General features: G+C 38.2%; 1 protein-coding gene and 1 long non-coding RNA gene across 3 annotated transcripts in view; one reads left to right on the forward strand and one right to left on the reverse strand.

Annotated features, from left to right (window-relative positions):
- The window catches only part of LOC135760217 (uncharacterized), a 101,832-nt gene extending 89,864 nt beyond the window's left edge, over positions 1 to 11,968 (forward strand). The window contains exon 4 of the long non-coding RNA XR_010537342.2: positions 11,744 to 11,968. This is a non-coding gene — a long non-coding RNA (uncharacterized lncRNA). The remainder of the gene's footprint in view (positions 1 to 11,743) is intronic.
- elfn2b (extracellular leucine-rich repeat and fibronectin type III domain containing 2b) overlaps positions 1 to 18,887 on the reverse strand; it is a 98,345-nt gene that overhangs the window by 46,775 nt on the left and 32,683 nt on the right. The gene's annotated exons all lie outside the window — the stretch shown is intronic.

An 18,887-nucleotide genomic window follows, 5' to 3' on the forward strand; every position in this document is an offset into this window, starting at 1 on the left:
TAGGGACGCGTTCCTCCCGCGCGCGGGTTCAAACGTCATTGGTCTGTACTTTGTACAGACGTTAACCAATAGGCTTCAGTCACGGAGTAAACAGGAGTTTCCCCCCATAGCGTCAGCTAACTGACGCAATGCGAAGTGAACCGCATTGAAAGGGAACCCCATACACACACACATATAAGCTATTCAGTTCACGGTACATGTGCACATCCCGTATTTCTGTAGCTTTGTATCTATGCATGAATAGCAAACAAGTACAACTTTAATCATCACTGCTCCCCTTATTTTTTTGTTGTGCCCTGTGTGAATATGAGAAGAGATGAAGGCAGAGAAATCTGAATGCAAACAATCTTCCCCAATACTCTCATTAAACAAAGAATAAAAATGTGATTTCATAAGAGCCGAGAAATACAAGAGCGAGCGAGATAAAGGCAAAGATGGAAAGGAAAGTGAGATGGGGGTGGCCACAAGCAGCAGTAAACAGCTTGACAAAGCATGAAATATGCATCTAAGATGAATGCAGACATCCTGAGGCATGAACTACTACAGTACGCTCTCAATCTCAGCATATTTTCACCTGCGGCCTTGGTGATTTCCTGCTTTTTCCTTTCTATTTCAGGTTGACTGAATTCGGCGTTGTTTCTTAGTTGTTTCTGGATTATTTCCGAGAGCGCTGATCTGATTATAGGAAAGATAGGTCAGCTTACATAATCTCATAGCTTAGTACATAAAACAAAAAATCTAGATGCGCAACTTCATTAACACCAAATGTTAATAATGTGCCCTAAAAACAGATTTTCAGCAATAAATAATCCTTTTCTTCTTATAATCAAATGTTAATCTGCTCTTTGACGTAATACAATTACACAAAGCCGATAAGGACCAATGAGAGACACCACCTCGGTGACGCAGCAGTATGACGCACCAGTTAGCATCACTCACACAGAAAACCTATTTGATCATATACCTCATGCATATTAAAGATGGATGTGAAGAGACAGCCTTTCATTTCACTGTGGACAGAGAAAAGTTGCTTGTCACTGAAATCTTCTTATGTTGCCCCTGGCATTGACAGAGCGTTAGTCTGATGTGACAGATAGATAAAATCTAACATTTGATAAGAATATTATTCTAATGTTCAACCATACACTATGATCGTAACAAAGTCGAAAGCTGACAACGTACTGCCCTTCAGCAATCATTCACTCCCCCACTTTTCCTGATCTATCTCTCACACTGTCATGTGATCTGTGCCATCTTCCTGCAGTCAGATGCATCCCTGCTGAGCTCTCGCTCACAAACACTCCATCATTCCACAACTCTTTACTCTATCTGTCTTCATTGTTTTAGCAGAAAGAACCAAACTTCATCCATCCTTCCAGTTTCTATGTCAATAAAGCAGCTTTAATGTTGCATCTTCCTGCTGTCGTTTGCACAGGATCTACAGTAGTGGCTAAAAGTGATGTCTGGAGGCACGGATTTGTACAATATTTGCTTTTAATGCATCCTTTGATTATATTAAACGTTGTTATATAAGGTGTATGGTACAATATGGACCTAGACAAAAAAAATAGGTAATATAAAAAGTAATTTAGGTTTTATTAGAAACGCTCACAGGTACTAAAGCAGAACTTACAATAATTTTATCTGTTATTAATATTTGTTAATCCTCTTTTGTGGTAATACTTTGTAGTGATTGACTTGGACTATGTCTTCATAAACTAGGGAACTTTTTGCCAAAGCTGCTAAAATTCTTCTCAAAGCTGAGATTCATTTTATACTTCAAACACACCAATTACAACATTTTAAAGGTCCCATTTTCTGAGCTGAGTTTTCGAAGCTTTGATTGTGTTTCCGCTGCGCAATGTAAAGCTTTGTTTATACTCGCACATTGGTCCGCAACGCAAGCCTCTGCGCGTGTCTCACCAAACGGACGAGGCGTTTCTAGTTGACGCGCTCGCTGTTGCACTATTTTTTGAACCGCCAGGGGGCGACGCAAGCAATCAAGTCAAAAACAAACACAGAGAAGAGAATAAAAGAAGTCGTCCACTGGAACAACCCTGGTGCTTGTAATATCAGAGCTTGATATATAAATATGAGAACATGAATAAAACAACAATCTCTTAAATATGTCTTTATTAAACATTATAATTTCATTAACGTTTTTACTGAACACACAGTACAGACATCTTAAGGTTTGTATTTTATTCCTCGTCCAGTGGTTCATTCAATACAAATATAAGCCAAACATTCTGAATCATGTAAAAGAATTTGTGTTTTAAACTGCAAAGTTTCCATACTTTACTTCCAGAGTGTCAGATAAATATATACATTGTTTTGCTTGGATTGATCAAAGAGATACGTCACAGGCTTGCCTGCTCGGATAGAATCGCCTTGAGTTCGGTTATTTTCGGATGCAGAAAGTTACAAAAAATGCCGTGCACACCTCCACGCGAAATGGGGTCTCGCGCACCCAACGCGCACGACCACCCACTTCGCGTTGACATCATTTTTGCCGCGTGCACCAACGCGGCCGTGCGGACGCGGCGAGTATAAACATAGCTTAACGTGTTCATGTTTCGTGTGTAAAAAACGCAGTATTTTTCACACAATTTACTTATCCAGGGCTCCAGACTAACTTTTTTCTCTAGGAGCACAGTGGCCCCCAACTGAAAATTTTAGAGGCGCAACCAGAAAATTTAGGGGCACACACTGTAAATCAACATGCTAACCAAATATTCACATTTCTACTAATTTCCACTGTATTACTAATAAATACTTTAATGATAGATGCAGAAAGTACAATGTGCTTTTTCAAATTCAGTGTCACATCACAAAAAAAGGTCAAATTTCCAGAAGAAGGTCAAAAAAGGTCAAAAAAGGTCACATGTGCGACTGGATGTAAAAATCAGTGGCACATTCTCAAATTTTGGTGGCAAAATGCCACCATTTGGTGGCAGTCTGGAGCCCTGTTATCTCTATATTGCTGTTTTCACTGTCCTCAAAACCGGCTGATGTCTTCCTTGTTCAACGAAGTTCCTCCTTCAGAAATACTTAACGAGTTCTGATTGTGTAGTTTATTTAAGGTGTTTGGATTCGACAGCAGCTTATCTTAGCTGGCGACTGCCGTATTCCCGTGGGCAGAGGTTAGTCAAAAACTCTTATATTGATGTCATACATCCAGGAAGTAGAGGCCTGTAGTCCAAACCAGCCGTTGTCGGTAGTACTTAAAAAGAGAATGGTGTTAAAGAAAATATATCACCACCTGGCAGTGAACTTTGAGCTTTCTAATTTTTATTATTTATGCTCTAACAACAACCTTACACACCAACTAAAGTGGGATCACTAAAAACAGCCACTGAAATGCATCTTAATGCAAAATTTAGAAAAAAGAGAACACTGTAGGTGTTCAAGGTGTAAAGCAGCAGTTCTGAATAACTGGACAGGCCGATCTGTGAAGGATTTTGCACTTACTGTATTCTAAACATTAATCTAAATGCATTTTGGAACACGAGTCCTGTTCACACAGAGATTACGGGAAAATCACGGAAAATGTGTCTGGGATTTGTCTGGGATCGTTTGATAATCTGTTCGTGCTTTCACACACATACCTTTAAAATTCCATAAAGACAAGCGACATATTTTTAGTCCTGCACTTTTCCACAGCATCTGAAGTTTGCTAATTAATCCGTGATTTCTCTCTCAAGATACCATGCGCGTGCATGTTTGTTTATGACAAGATCATAAGGAGCGCGTGATGCGCTGTTCTGTTATGCTGGTGAGTGATCTTTGCTTCAGCGTGGATAGTAACAAACTCCCTGATCTTTGCTTTGGTCTAGTTTGCCAACATTTCTCATCTTAAATGTTGATCTGCTTACAGCATTGTTTCTGCGTCTTGTTTACACATAATGCTTTCTGTGTATGTTACGGCAATGTTACTAGGACCTCTGTTTGTGTTCAAACAGCAGCTTCTCTGCCAATTGAATGGAAATTTTCTGGGACCAAAGTGCTGTTTGAATGAGGTACAAGAATCTGGGCTGGTACACAAAATACACTTACTGTACCTCGAATACGGTAATAAACAGTGTTGGTGGGTAACGCATTTTCAAGAAACGCGCATTACGTAATAATATTACTTTTCTGCAGTAACGAGTAAAGTAACGCATTACTTTATAAATGTAAACATAAATATATAAGTTACTTTATTTTTAAAAAGTAATGCGAGTTACTTTTCAGTTTAATTAAATGAAACTAAAAATAAAATATTGTACTGATTTAAACTGAACATATTAACGTAGAATTACGCACTCTGTGCTAGAGGTCTTCACGGGTCCACTTAGATCCGAAAACCCGAGGTCCGACCCGAGACCCGATCGGGTTCGGGTCTAAAAGTTTCACATGTGCCTCGGACACGGGTCGGGTACAATAATAGCGGCATCGGGTCTCGGGTAATTTAAAAATGAATGTATTTTTTCTTAACGGACCCGAGAAGACCCGAACTCTCTCGCCTGTGTGCAACAATGTCCTTTTCAAACCTCTCATCTGTTTGCCATGAGCGCTTGCGACATTGTGTGGTTGTCGGAAGGTTCATTTTGGTTGAGACATACATGTCAGTCAATTATAAATGTACATTTTAGCGGTTACGTTGGTGTCGTCGTCAGATAACAAAGTAAAACGAATGGAGCAGCTCGCCAAATTGGTTGCAAGGCCACCGGAGTTTCTTTCTGTCTGACTGCTGCGTGTGGGTCTGCAGAATACACACACGTCAGTGCTGTTTACATTCGGTTCCAGTCGGGTTAAAAAAAAAATTCACTAGTTCGGGACGGACTCGGGTCTAATTTTCTCGGGTTTGTCTCGGGTCGGGTCTTTCTTTAAAAATTTTTTATTTATGCACGTCGGGTTCGGGTATGAAGTGATTCGGGTCATTTCGGGTCGGGTACATTTCTTTGGACCCGAGAAGACCTCTACTCTGTGCGCCTGAGCGGGAACAGTTTGAGTCAGAAACGGAGATGGCAGACCAGAGCTGGACATTTTTGCAATCATAAAAAACACCTGCAAGGCCTGAAAGAGATCAAGACTCAGCCAAGTAAGAAAAAGTAACGCAAAAGTAACTTAAAAGTAACGTAAGTATTACTTTCCATGAAAAGTAACTAAGTAACGCAATTAGTTACTTTTTTGGGGAGTAACTTAATATTATAATGCATTACTTATAAAAAAAACTTTCCCCAAGACTGGTAATAAAGCCTGAAACATAAAAAAAAATGTTTTTGGTTTTCATTTTAAGAAATAATTAGTTCAAGGAGATTGTCAACCTAGGGAGGTTAAACTAATTATTTTATTTTATAATAAACTTTACAACCCTGTTGCCAAATCTTGAGACATGTCATAATTCAATTTAATGCTTTAATTTATGTTCCAACATTATAATACAGAAAATGAAAAAAATCCTGTCAGAATGGCAGAAACAGAAAAGATTTGAGATGATGGTCTAGGTCTAGGGGTTTTGTTTTTCTTTGCAAACAAATAAAATAATGCTGAATCATGTTCACGATAAAAATCACCAAAAAAACTCTATTTGAGAAGGGGGTTAAACACTTAAACATTTAAGGGAGTAATTACCTTTATGCTTGAGCAAAGCACTTAACCTCAGGTTTCCTTACTAGTACGTCGCATCTAAATGACTACTTCCTAATGTTTGCTTATCTTAACATCAAGGGCAATCTGCCGAAACAAAACAACAGAGAAAATGGTCCTGCTCATTTCAGCCTCTCACAGAGGTTTAGGCCAACAGCAGCAGCAATAGCATAACAAACATGACCTCATGACCATCAGTGCAATCATATAGTCAGATTAACCTAGCAAAAACAACAGCAAAGCCGCAATACGCTCATCTCATCATTACCATGACATGAAAGGGCTGTGCTTTAGGCGAGGACCTGACAAACAATACAAAGAACTGTTCAGGAAACCTGTTTAAAGCAAACACGATTTTGACAATCTTGCATAAATTACAACTAGTGTTGCATAAATTACAGCCTTTAAAGCTTGTCTGGCACACCTAATTTAAACAAGATTACTGTCGATTAGCCAAGAGACTTTATGGCATAATACTTCAAAGAGCAGAGGAATGAATAACTTAAAGACTAAGAGAGCAATGAAAGCAATAAGTACGTTGAAATAAAAGGACAAAATGATATTCAAGGATGGTTATAGAAAAGAAATGAATTACTGTTTCGACAGCCTAGAATAAGTCATCGTGATATCACTTTTTCATTACTCTAATCTTGTGCCTCATGCAGTGCAGAACTCAGCGGGGTCTTTGCACCATTATTTAAAGACAAGTGCTCAATGGGCTCCACTTCTGAAGGCTGGAGGACGCCCACATCTCCAGCCGCATACTAAAACTTCAGTTCACAGAGACGCACTTGAGACGCTGCGGACGGGAGTGTTTGAAATGTAGAGAGAGCTTTCTCAGCTTTCTCAAGCAGAAAATTAAACAGATGGCAAAAACGTAGTGTCTGTCTGTCCCAGCTGTTTTTCCATCTCTTTCTCGTTTGTTAACTGATCTGTCTTCTGAAATGTTTCTTTTCACCTCCTATTTTTCAACTTATGCTTTTATCTTGCTTTGAATTGTTAGCATAGCCCTGCCAGTAGATGACTATTTCTACATCAAAAGCCATCCTTTATTATTTAAAAATTCAGCATCATTTACGCATTTGGCATTTTATCCAAAATGACTTACGATGCATTCAAGGTAAAACATTTTATTAGTATGTCTGTTCCCTGCAGGGATCGAATACATGATCTTTGGGTGGACTGACTTTACAGTCGATCCAGAAAAACGTGATTATGCAATTGCATGATTCAACGCATAATCAGCCAAAGTCCGCATATTTATGCAGGGGCCGCATTTTTTCAAATACGCAGCACTTTCGCAGCATAAATTGCAGATTTCCATGCGCAAAATATGCAGGGCTTGCATGAATTGATAATCCCCACAATTTAGTAGCAAAAATCACATATATCTTAGCAAAAAAGTGGAAAAATGTTGCATTTACACAAGTGCAGCCATGTCCCCTGTTGCCATGGGAATGTTATGAAGTGACGTTATTATGTGACTTGAACATCATTGAAAAGCTGCAAACAGTTTTTGCAAGTTCCCGCAATTTCATTGCATAAAATTGCATAAATATCCCGCATATTCCATCGCATTTTTAAAAAAAACGTGCCGCAAGATCAAGGATTTTTGGCCGCAACAATCACAAAAAACTGACTTTAGTTATTCCTTCAAACAGACAGTATTCGATCTGCACCTTTAAAGGACAATTTGAAAGTCACACTTACTTGTCATCCCAAAAACTCACTGCCTAATTGCGGTTGTTTCTGTAAACCTCAAACCCACTCACATTCATTTTCTCCAGAAACCTCCATAGACATGCTCCTTTTACATTATCTTCCCTACTGTGGCATCCTGTCATTTCGATTTAATTACAAAACGCCCTTTCTTGCCTGCCTGTCACCTACCATGTGGAGCAGCTGAGAGTGTGAACGCCACAGTTTACACATGCATGTCTCAAATGACTGTGTGTTTGCAGTCTATTTGTTGCCACACAGTCTAAGGTATTCAGCATGTACTGTATAAGGACTTGTTGAATCCAAAATGAAAGTCTAGCTGTTTATTGACTTTTGGCTCCACAACATACAACATATGAATCAGCGTGTCTAACATCTTTCACAACATCATCAATCACAGTGGAAACTCTGTGGTGTACTCTGTCTGTCACCCTGGTATACAATCCATCTCGACCAGGTCTTAACTACTCCATCCATTAGTGAGTCATGCATTTGTAAAATAATGGCCTCCACCCACCACCTAAACCTGCTCTTTCTGAAATTCAAGGCCATCTGCTTGTGGATCGAAGAATAACGTAGGACCTAGAATACACATGAGAGTACTATGAATTAATAACAGAAACCAAAGCCGCAGATTTTTATTTAATCTTATTTTTCAACCAAAGAAAAAACACGATGATGTAATACCATGTCTTAAAGAAACACGCCCACATTTTGAGAATTTAGCTTATTCACCGTATCCCCAAGAGTTAGATAAGTCCATACATACCTTTCTCATCTTCGTGCGTGATGTAACTCTGTCTGACGCAGCCCCCGCTAGCTTAGCTTAGAACAAAGACTGGAAGTGAATGGCTCCAGCTAGCATACTGCTCCCAATAAGTGACAAAATAGCGCAAAAATTTATGTGTTGTGATTTGTATAGTCATACTGTGTACAAATAACATGGTCATATGAGACACAGCCATCTTTTAACAGTATACATACTGGGAACTATATTCTCAGAAGGTGAAGCACTGCTACTTGGGCGGAGTGATAGTTCCCAGTATGTATACTGTTAAAAGATATGTAGGCCTGTCACCGAAGGTACCAGCAACAGGAAATTTGTCAGTTCATGCTAAATACAAAACCGCAGTGCGACATGACAAAATCCAATCAGAAGATATTTGATATTAATGCATCATTATGAGAAGCAGGGTCTTGAACAAATAATATTACACATAAGGATTTCCTTCACTGCCCCGGCAACAAAAAAATGACACTTTAATTAGGACCACTTTCATCAAATGTGTACATTTTATCAAATAATAATTCATTTAGTTGGTGTCATTGGCGGTATGGTTCTGTTCTGGGCAAACTCTGCCTGTTCGTCCATGCAGCAATTCCTTATTACACAGATCTATAAGGGTCTGTGAAGTGTGACTTTTAAAGTATTTTGTTAAACACACTGCACAACATCATGGGTGACTTGCAAAAGCATGTAACCTGTTAAAAATCTTTAGTTCATCTCTCAGTAGTAAATTTTTACGTCAGTGAATGTGTCAATGCCATCAAAATGGCAAGTCCGTGTGTCACTGTTTATGAACAAGACAGTCAAAATGTTTTGCTAGGTTGTTACAGTTTTTCTCAGTCGCTCTCGAATCATCCTTGACATTTGCAAAACAGTAAGTGCATTTCTCAAAACAATTCGTACAAATAGCAAAACACCATGGATTACCTGCAAAAGCCGGTCTCTTGCTCATAATCCTTATTTCATCTCTCAAAAGTAAATATCTGTATCAGTTTTGTCATTGTGTATGGATAAGACAGTCAAATTGCTTAGTCATGTTGTCAATGTAATAGTTTACTCTCGAGGGATGTTGACAATTTTGATAACAATTATTGTAAATTGTAGTATGTGGGACAAGATTCACAATTAAGCTTTTGCTGTTTGTACTGTAATTTGTTGACAGACCATGTCAATGCGATACAGAAAGTAAAAGACAGCACTGCATAGCACAAAGAAATGCGAACATAGGGCAATCTCCTTAGGGAAAACTGAAAAAGAAAAAAAAATCTCCTTAGGGAAAACTGAAAAAGAAAAAAAAATCTCCTTAGGGAAAACTGTACATACTACAGTGCTTCCTAAACCTCCTGACGTTCCTGCCTGTCTGTTTACAATAAATATCTTCTCTTGCCATGCAGCGTGATGCATCGTCTCAGGGATGAGATCGTTAGAGAAAGTCAAGATTCACCTTTACCAATTCAGGACAGATTTAGAAAAAATGTCTAATGGAAATGTAAAGAAATATGCATGACTATTCATTCATTTTGATGAAAATAACATAAGCAATTGAAAATAGGACAATTGTATATGGTTCACTGCATGATTGTATCAAAGCATTAGCAATTTGTCCAAAACAATGAGAATTTGATTTTATGTTGTGCAAAACTGACTTGATGATGTGGAGGTTGAACAAAGTGTTACGAAAAATATATTTCAGATCTGGCAAATGCTCAAAAGCAACTGAGAAAACCTGTTAATGGAAAATCTATACTATGGATGATACATTATCATTGGCAGATCTGACAGAGGAGTTTCTGAACAGGACTCGAGTCTTCGTTTTAACAGCTCATTTCTGAACAACTGGTCAGCCATTATGGACTGACGCACGCTCCTAACAGCAGTAAACCTAACTCAATCACACATCTCAAATAGGCACAGACGGCCACACACTGACACTCGTACTGTGACTTCTCTCTTTATGAAGAGGACAGATTTCCTGCAGATTCATTCACATACAAATGGTGAAATAAATCATGTCTTGATCTTTTCATTCGAAATAAATCATGTCTTGATCTTTTTATTCGTTTCTCAGGGACTGGCACAAAACAGACTACAAAATGTAAAAGACAAATAAGTTACTGAAAAATAAGTTAGTAAAGTAATTTAGATGAATCTGTTTAACATGTTTATTAGGCTGTTTATTCACCTGTATCAGCGTCATTTTTTGCACAAAATGTGTTTTTCTTGTCTGTCACTTAGGAAAGAATCAACACTGTCAGATACATGTGTCAGATATTCATGATAAACAAATCTAGCACTTCACTTCATTAAAAGACGACTTAAGGTGATTATTTTTATAAATCAAAAATAAAAGCTATGCAAAAGTATTTGTGTTATACTGCGTTTTGCTCCTGTACTTGTACTCAACACAGTCAAAATAACATTTCTAATCTAAAAATAAAATTTAATCTTGAAATTGGAAACATTGTTTTTTATATACTAAACAAATAAAAAGTTGTGTTTTTTAAAGCCTGTGTAAAATCCGATATTAAATATGTTCTCAGTTTGTGACAAAAATGTAATATTAACCATCCAGTCAAATTTAAATGGTTAAAAAACACCAATTAAATAAAATAAGTTATCAAAATATTGAAAAACAGGCAGGATTCTTGCAGAAAAGCTGCCGGTCTCTCTTAACTTTCAAATACCGCTACAACCTAAAATTATGCGAATGTGTACACAAATAATCCTGAGAAATGTTGAAAACTGTTTAACGGTGTAACCCCACAATTCAGTACTACATAGTTTACAGTCCTTGCAGCATGTTTCGCAATACATTTCTATTATTTATAATGTATTTAAAAACAGTTCTCTGAAATGACTTTAACTGTTTAATTCATAATCTGTTTTGACATATTGGCACAAATCTAATGTTTAGCTAACGTAACATATGACCTATTTTATCTGAACAGTGTAAACACGAAAATCCATCTTTTCAAATCTAATTTGCTTACTTGTATACATAAGATTTCATATGGTATCTTCCATTTAATGTGTGGCCTTTCAACATGACTGTGAACCATTAAGGCTGTTTCACAATGTTCGCGGCAACCGCGAGTGTTTAGTTCTTTTTCAATAGGAGACGTGCGGAAAGCGGCAAAAACAGGGGCGGTTACAGAGGTGAAGCGGAGTTGGTCCACACGCCTTGCTTGTGCACCCAAAATCCTATTTCTTCTACGGACATGGTACTTCATGACAGGCGCCGTTGAAGATAAACATATTTGCACGAAATGCTGCACAAAACGCTTACAATACAAGAGAAAAGCTGAAGCCGCGCGGCAATTCCGCCGCTTACCGCGTACCGTGTGAAACGGCCTTAAGATCAACATTTATTATCATGTGTTTGACATTGAACTCATTGTGCAACCACACTGTAAAAACATCTATTACATTTTAATTCACAATACAACCTGTTGCATTTCTAAATACAGATACTAGAAAATAGTTGATCAAATTTGTCACTTTTTACAGTGTACATTAAAACATAAAACTACAGCATATGTATCTTTGCCTTGCAAAATGATCACTCCATTAGAAGCCAAATCTTTCTTTCTTTCTTTCCATACCCAGGTTAGGGGAAGAACAATTTGGTATCTCCAATTCACCTAACTTGCAAGTTTTTTGGCCTGTGGGAGGAAACCAGAGTACCTGGAGTAAACCCACACTGACACAAGGAGAACATGCAAGCTCCAGACAGAAAGGCCACCTGACCTAGCCGGGGCTCAAAACAGGGACCTTCTTGCTACCCACTGAGCCACTGTGCCGCCCCTACTTTATACTGTATTCAGCGCCATATAAAATCACACATAAAAATACTAAAATAACAAATTTAATAAATAAATATTTGCCAAACAAGACGTCTGTATTACATTCGCTGTAACAATAATGTATTGGCTTATTAAAACATTTTGCTTTCTAATAAATTAACAGCTTCAAATTACGTAGGTAAACAAGATTACAAATGTGTGGTGATGACAATTATAGATTGTTGAGAACACTATTCCTCAATTTAATTCATTTTACAGTCTAAAGATCTACAATACGATGTATATAAATTAAACCCAGCACTTATTAACAGCTCATATAAGCTAGAACTAAATGAACTGACAGCAGACAAATGCATATGTAACTTAAAAGTGGACTGATGCAATGTGAACATCAAAGCAAAGCAATATGGACCTGTTTATAGCATGACTAGACCAAAGAGCTCATTTTAAGACAGACTAAAATGAAAACCAACAAACCCAATCTACCTCAATGGTTTGGGAGAGGATTGATCAATACTTTCCATTGGAATGCTGCTTTTGGCTTTTAACAGAGAGCACAGACTGAGTACACCTTATTTAAAGGGCACCTATTTTGTGGCTAAAAAACGTTATTTGGTATATTTGGTATAATACAATGTGTTTGGATGGTTTATGGTTCAAAAAACAACAACATTTTCCACATACTGTACATTTTTGTAGCTCCAGATTTCCCTGTCTTCCTGAAATGCACAGATTTTGCACAAAATTCATCGATTTGAAAAGCTCTGTGTCCCTGATTGGCCAGCTAATCTGTACATTGTGATTGGTCTGAATACATCTGACGTCAGTAGGAAATGTGACGCTATTTACCATGTTTGAAAGATTCGCTCACAATGCAATGCTAACAGGAGTTAACTTACAGGCCAAAGCAGGAGGAATTATGATAATGTCGGTCTTGTCTACGTCACCAATCCCAGGAAGTAAACTGTTGTTTACAATCTGTGTGTTTGTTGTAGTCCAAGAAAAGAGATTTACGTTGGAGACTCGCGTTATCGTTTGTCCCTTTTGCATATCGTTAACATGTACTAATACACACTTACACACCAAAGGAAATGTAAATTCATGAATCGGACCCTTTAATAATAAACCAATTAAAACTGCACAATATTATGACATATGTAATATATTATGTAATATTTTAAAACAAAACTATAAAACTTGCCACGCTCATAGGATCCATCTCAGTATAAAGACATTCTGATAAACGTATCTCTTAAATGCATTATAAGTGACTTTGAATAAAAGAACAGTATCTGATATCTGCATAAACGTAATGCAAATGACAATAAAGTGATTCAAATTATTTTAAAGAAAGCTGGTCTGTAAAATAAGACCCTTCAGATCCATACACACATACACTACATCAGGCTTCACTAAAAGCACGTACTGAAGAGAGCAAAAGAATGAGACCTATTAATATATTAGAGAGGGTAAAAGTGCACCATAATGTTCTTATAATAAGGGCCATCGGATCAGGCAGCCGATAGAAACACAATGCAATTTAGCTGACAGCATCTCACCATACATAGCTTCCCCCATCGGCTCCCACTGAGAGACAATATCTCAGATGCACAGACACAAATGACACATACAGTCTCTCAAACAAATAAAACACAAGCCCCACTTTCTAGAATCAAACAGATTTTAAAAGTCTATGCTATTTGCACATTATTTCTGCTTTGCTAAATGTCAATTTGCTAAAGGAAAATACAAATCAGATAATGGCCTGAGCAAGGACACAAAAACTGCATAAAACAAAATTTACATTTGCGCATTTGGCAGGCGTTTTTCCAATGTGACTTACAGTGCATTCGTAACATTATTTTATATCAGTATGCATTTTCCTTGGAAACCAAATCAACAACTTTTTCAATGCTACAGCAGTGCTAGCCAACTTTACTGATACCGTACAGCTTTAATTTAACACTATGATCCAGCCAATCCGTGTTACCAAACATCTCCTATATTAATACTGCAATGTTAACTGTAATATTAATCATGCATGAGTTTTGTGTATAATGTGCATTTACGATTAGTGTGTCTACTATTAAAATAATGACAAAGACTTCAATGATAATGACTACATTTCAGTACTTATGGCGCAGATCTATTTAACATTTAGGTTAAACATGATTGCATGTGATTTGAAGCTGAAATACCATGTAAAAAGTGATTCAAATGTTTAATGGATCTGCAAGAGAGATGTTCAAGGAGACTAAAGGAATGCCGTCTCCACCAGGAGTGAGGGAGGGAGGTAGGGATTGAGGGAACCGAAGCTCCAGCACTTGTCGTGTCGGTGTGGAAACGGCACTCTCAAGCACTGCTGTCAGGTGGTAATAATAGAGTTCCCGTGTTAATCGCTGTGGGTGGAGAGGCAACCATTATGCTCCTCTCAAACTGTACACTCACTACTCTCAACTCACATGACACACAGGACCGCATATACGCTGTTATTTTTCACTCATTCTGCTTTGTGTGTGTGTGGGTTTATATATGGCTCTCCCTAAAGGTCCTGGGCTTAATTCGCTCCACATGACGACCTTTACTGTCAACAGATTGCCACAGCAGTCATTACAGAATAGCCATTACACACATACATACACACAATCACCTCTCATGGGCCGAGCAAGAAGAGACACCTCACGCAATGTGACTTTACTCCCCGCGGTGCTACAGCCAGTGGGAAGATCAGCAGATGAGCCCTCACAAAACACAGAAGGTCACCTGTGCCCCTAAACACACACTAACACTATCACACAACCCTATATCTTTCTTCCTGAGTGAGTAATCATCCTTATGCCTGTCTTTTGAAAAGTTTTATTTTTAACAACATTTGGCAGCTTTTATCCAATGTGACTTACGAATCAAACTGCATTTTATATTTAGGAGGCAAAAACAATGCTTGTCTACAATGTTGTGTTTACAAGTATGAACAGAGTGGAGAGCGTATAGAGTTGTAACACAACCATTTGTGCTTCTTTTTCAATAACACTATATTGTGTCATCATCATTGTTATTTTCCCCCTATTCAAATATTAATATTTGCAGTAGCTGTGTTTATACTACGCTGCACAGGCTTTGGTAATACTAGTGCAGTTTTGTGTAATGCCAATAAGCAGTAAAAGTACATCAGAACTAAAAATATAAATGTGTAATTTTTGGGCTTTTCCACACAGAAGGCGTGAATTATAGCTCTGCGTCAAATGCATCAGTTTAAATTAAAGGTGCAGTGTGTACATTTTAGCAGCATCTAGAGGTGAGGTTGTGAATTGCAACTCAGTCCACCTCGCTTTTGAAACGCATAGAGAAGCTACGGTAGCCGCCACCAGAAAAACATGTCATCGTCGGAGACAACTTAGTAAAAAAAGTTTGTTCGTTAAGGGCTTCTGTAGAAACATGGCATCACAAAATGGCGACTTCCACGTAAGGGGACCCTCTGTGCATATAGATAAAAACGTCTCATTTTAAGGTAATAAAAACATAACGGTTCATTATAAAAAGGTCTTTATACACCCCTGTAGGGCTGGGCGGTATGACGATATATTCCGTTACCGCGGAATAAAATGTCAGATGTAACAGATTTTTCTATTCCGCGGAATGCAAATAACTGGGCGTGGCTAACTCTGCCCTCCAGCATGTTAGACTGCGTGTGACCGAGAAACATGTAAAATAGTTCACTTATAAAAAATGAACGAGTTATTTGTGTAATTTTTATAATAAGTGCCAGTGAATCCACCGCGGCCGGGTCACGCAGCGAGACTCTTGTCTTGCTCGCTCTCTCGCTCTCTCTCTCTGTGCTCATGCAGCAGCCGGCCGGTCTCTTGCGTGCAGAGGTCTCTTTAGGCAAGCGCAAGGAGCTGCGCCTGCGACGCCGAATAAAGAGTTCTCAAACATAATGCTAATAGTTGTAAAGTTTTCTGAACTTTAAGCAAGCTAAGAAAAAATTCACGTTTATATCAGTGACACGTGCGCTGCTGGAGCGATGTAGTTTTACGCGCCATTTGCTTATACAAACATAATTGATCGGAAAGACGAGAAAGAGATGAAAATGTTAAGGTCTAATATAAAGTAAAGGGCGTCAAGACCTTAAAACAAACTTTATGATCATCACATCATAGCACCTGTCATATTTATAATATCTATATCCAGTGCCGGCGCCAGCCGAGCGCTGATGAGGGGGCGTCTAAAATACCAGAGGGGGCGATCACATAAATGCATATACAGTAATTCCCCCAGCTAGAAAATACATAGGTTTGGTACATTAAGTTTTAAAGTGTTATAAACAAACATCTCTGTAATACAACCACAAAAACTACAGCTATAGTGACCAAGGTACAGAGCTCTGAACAATACAACAACAACAAAAAAACGCATACCTAACGTTACATATTAGCACAATACTACTCATTTGAAGTTCAGACCCAGAGGTAGAAATAAATTTTACGTAATGGTGGGGGGCAGTGTTGGCAAATAGAGTTGATGGTTTTCAGCCCAAAAACGGTCCAAACGCAAGATTTTATCAACATTTTGGTTCAATTTGATAACGTAGTTATTTTAACTGCCACAAGTAATGCACCATAAGCTAGCGATTAAGCAGCTAGAGAACCACAATAGCAAAATGACAATAACTCGTTTACATATACAGCTATGCTGTAGGATAGGCTAATTCAAATTCGTTAATTATAAATTTAACAATGTCTATTTTTTATCTATTTACTCCTGATAAACAGGTGTGTGAGAGAGAGAGATCGTACAGGCTTACCTTTAACGTTAAATGCAGAACAATAATCGGCTGTTGGTTGTACGTTGACTTGCAAGGATGCTGAAGAACATGAACATCTGAACTTTTCAAAACTATGTACAGTCTGGCTGAAGTTCATGGTGCCCGAATTGACTTAATGACAGCCGAACATTTGGATCTTTGCACCTGAAATGCTCCGATAATTCATCCACGCCACGGCAATCCGGAGTTCGGTTTGTAGAACTTCCAATGCTATTTTCCATATATCCATTGCTACAGGGCAGGCCCAGGTCACTCTCACACTCCTGTCTGTAAATTTTTATATAATTTCCCACTTCGACATCTTGATTTCCCTCTGAGACTCAGAACGCGGGCTCATTGTCGGCGTGCCTCAAGCCGTCAACACAAACTTGTTCAACTTCAGGCGCGGCTGCAAGAACCAACAACCACATGACGTCAAAGTACCGCGAGAACGATTCGAAAAATCATACTATGTGTCGTTTCGTCTCGCTCTCGCGGCATTTTGACGTCTTCGCCTGATGAATTCGAACAAGCCTATAGGCTACACATGAGTGGGCGTGTGTCACGGTAGAATACATGCACACTTGTTTTTTTGTTTTGTTAAATAATTAGACTTTAAAATTCACTTTAGGAAGGCAATACACAAGGCAAACGTGATTTTTAAATAGCGCATTTTATCATTAAAATCCCATTCAACATTAATGGTGATCTGAGGGGGCGGGATAGTGCCAGTGAGGGGGCGACGCCCCCTCACGCCCCCTCGTGGCGCCGGCCCTGTCTATATCTAGAGATCCATCTCTCATATACAGATATTTATCCGGTTTTTGCATATATTTATACCTGTTCATTTTACATATTGCATATGTTTAATGTAATGTATGCATAAATACAAAATACAATGAAGCCCTTCAATAGTCTATAAAATTAATAACTCAATTAAAAACAAGATTCTGTCTAATCAAGACTTATCTGTTGTTATCTTCTGGGCAATTTCACTTTAACATTATTAACTTTAAATTGCTCATATTTTAAAACTGTGGTGAGCATTTAGTTAAAAGCTACTATATAGTGAGTGGTGTATTTCTGTACATTTTTATCATCAAAAAACAATATAAACTGAAAAACATGTATACCGTGAAATAAAATGACTCATTCCGTGAAAAAGATTTTTGGTCATTCCACCCACCCCTACACCCCTGATAATATAGTTTTGTATATTATTTTGCATTTCTGTCAAGAGATCATTCTAAAAATTACACACTGCACCTTTAATAGTTATGTGACGTTGTTTGTGTACAATTACACACATGCAGAATGCTAGTAATGTCCGCGGGCATGTTACCCCCCTTGTGTTTTTTAAAGAGATGTGCAATCATTGCGGTGATCTGAAATCATCGCGATGAGGTCAAACAGTTGCGATGAAACGATTATTTAATCATTGTGACAGCCCTAATATCAAGACGAATGCCAAAGAAGAATAAGCTTGTTGTGTACATTGGTGGAAAAGCATCAGCAGTGATGGAGGTAAATAGAAAGCGATTTTTGTTCCAGCTTGTTTGGTAAAATATCGCTCATTAACTTGGTCCATCTTTGTTTTTACCATTGCAAGTGGAACTTGGGGAAATCACTAACATCATCACTTCTGAAAGTCTTTAGGAGACACAGTTGGACACATTATGGACTTTTTCTCTAAGCTGTACAAGGTTCCATTCGCTATCAATCCAATCTCACTGCCATTAAGGAGAAACAATCAAGATATTAAAGAGACCTTCGTAGTGAATTTTCTTTCTTACGGTTGATATCTAATTATCTAAGTTCTCACTCGCTCGGCGGGCGAACGCAGAGCCATGAAGTATTTGTTATGAAGGGAAAGAGAAAGCACAGTGGGTCATTTGTGGACTCATAATGACGGTCCTCATTACAGACTCTAAGGGGTAAAGAGGGTCACCGCTGAGTTTCAGTGGTCCAGGCTCATTAAAGCTTCTCACTGCCATTGAGTTGGCTGTGGTAAGCATGAGTGAGCGGGACCTTTCCAGGGAGCAACCGAGGCCATTTAAACATTTTATTTTAGTGTTAAAGAGAGCGGAAATAATCAGCGAGATTTCTTCTAAAACAACTGTTCTTTCTAGACAAAGCTGAGAAAGCC

Source organism: Paramisgurnus dabryanus, chromosome 3, assembly GCF_030506205.2.
Source record: "Paramisgurnus dabryanus chromosome 3, PD_genome_1.1, whole genome shotgun sequence".
NCBI classification, from domain to species: domain Eukaryota; kingdom Metazoa; phylum Chordata; class Actinopteri; order Cypriniformes; family Cobitidae; genus Paramisgurnus; species Paramisgurnus dabryanus.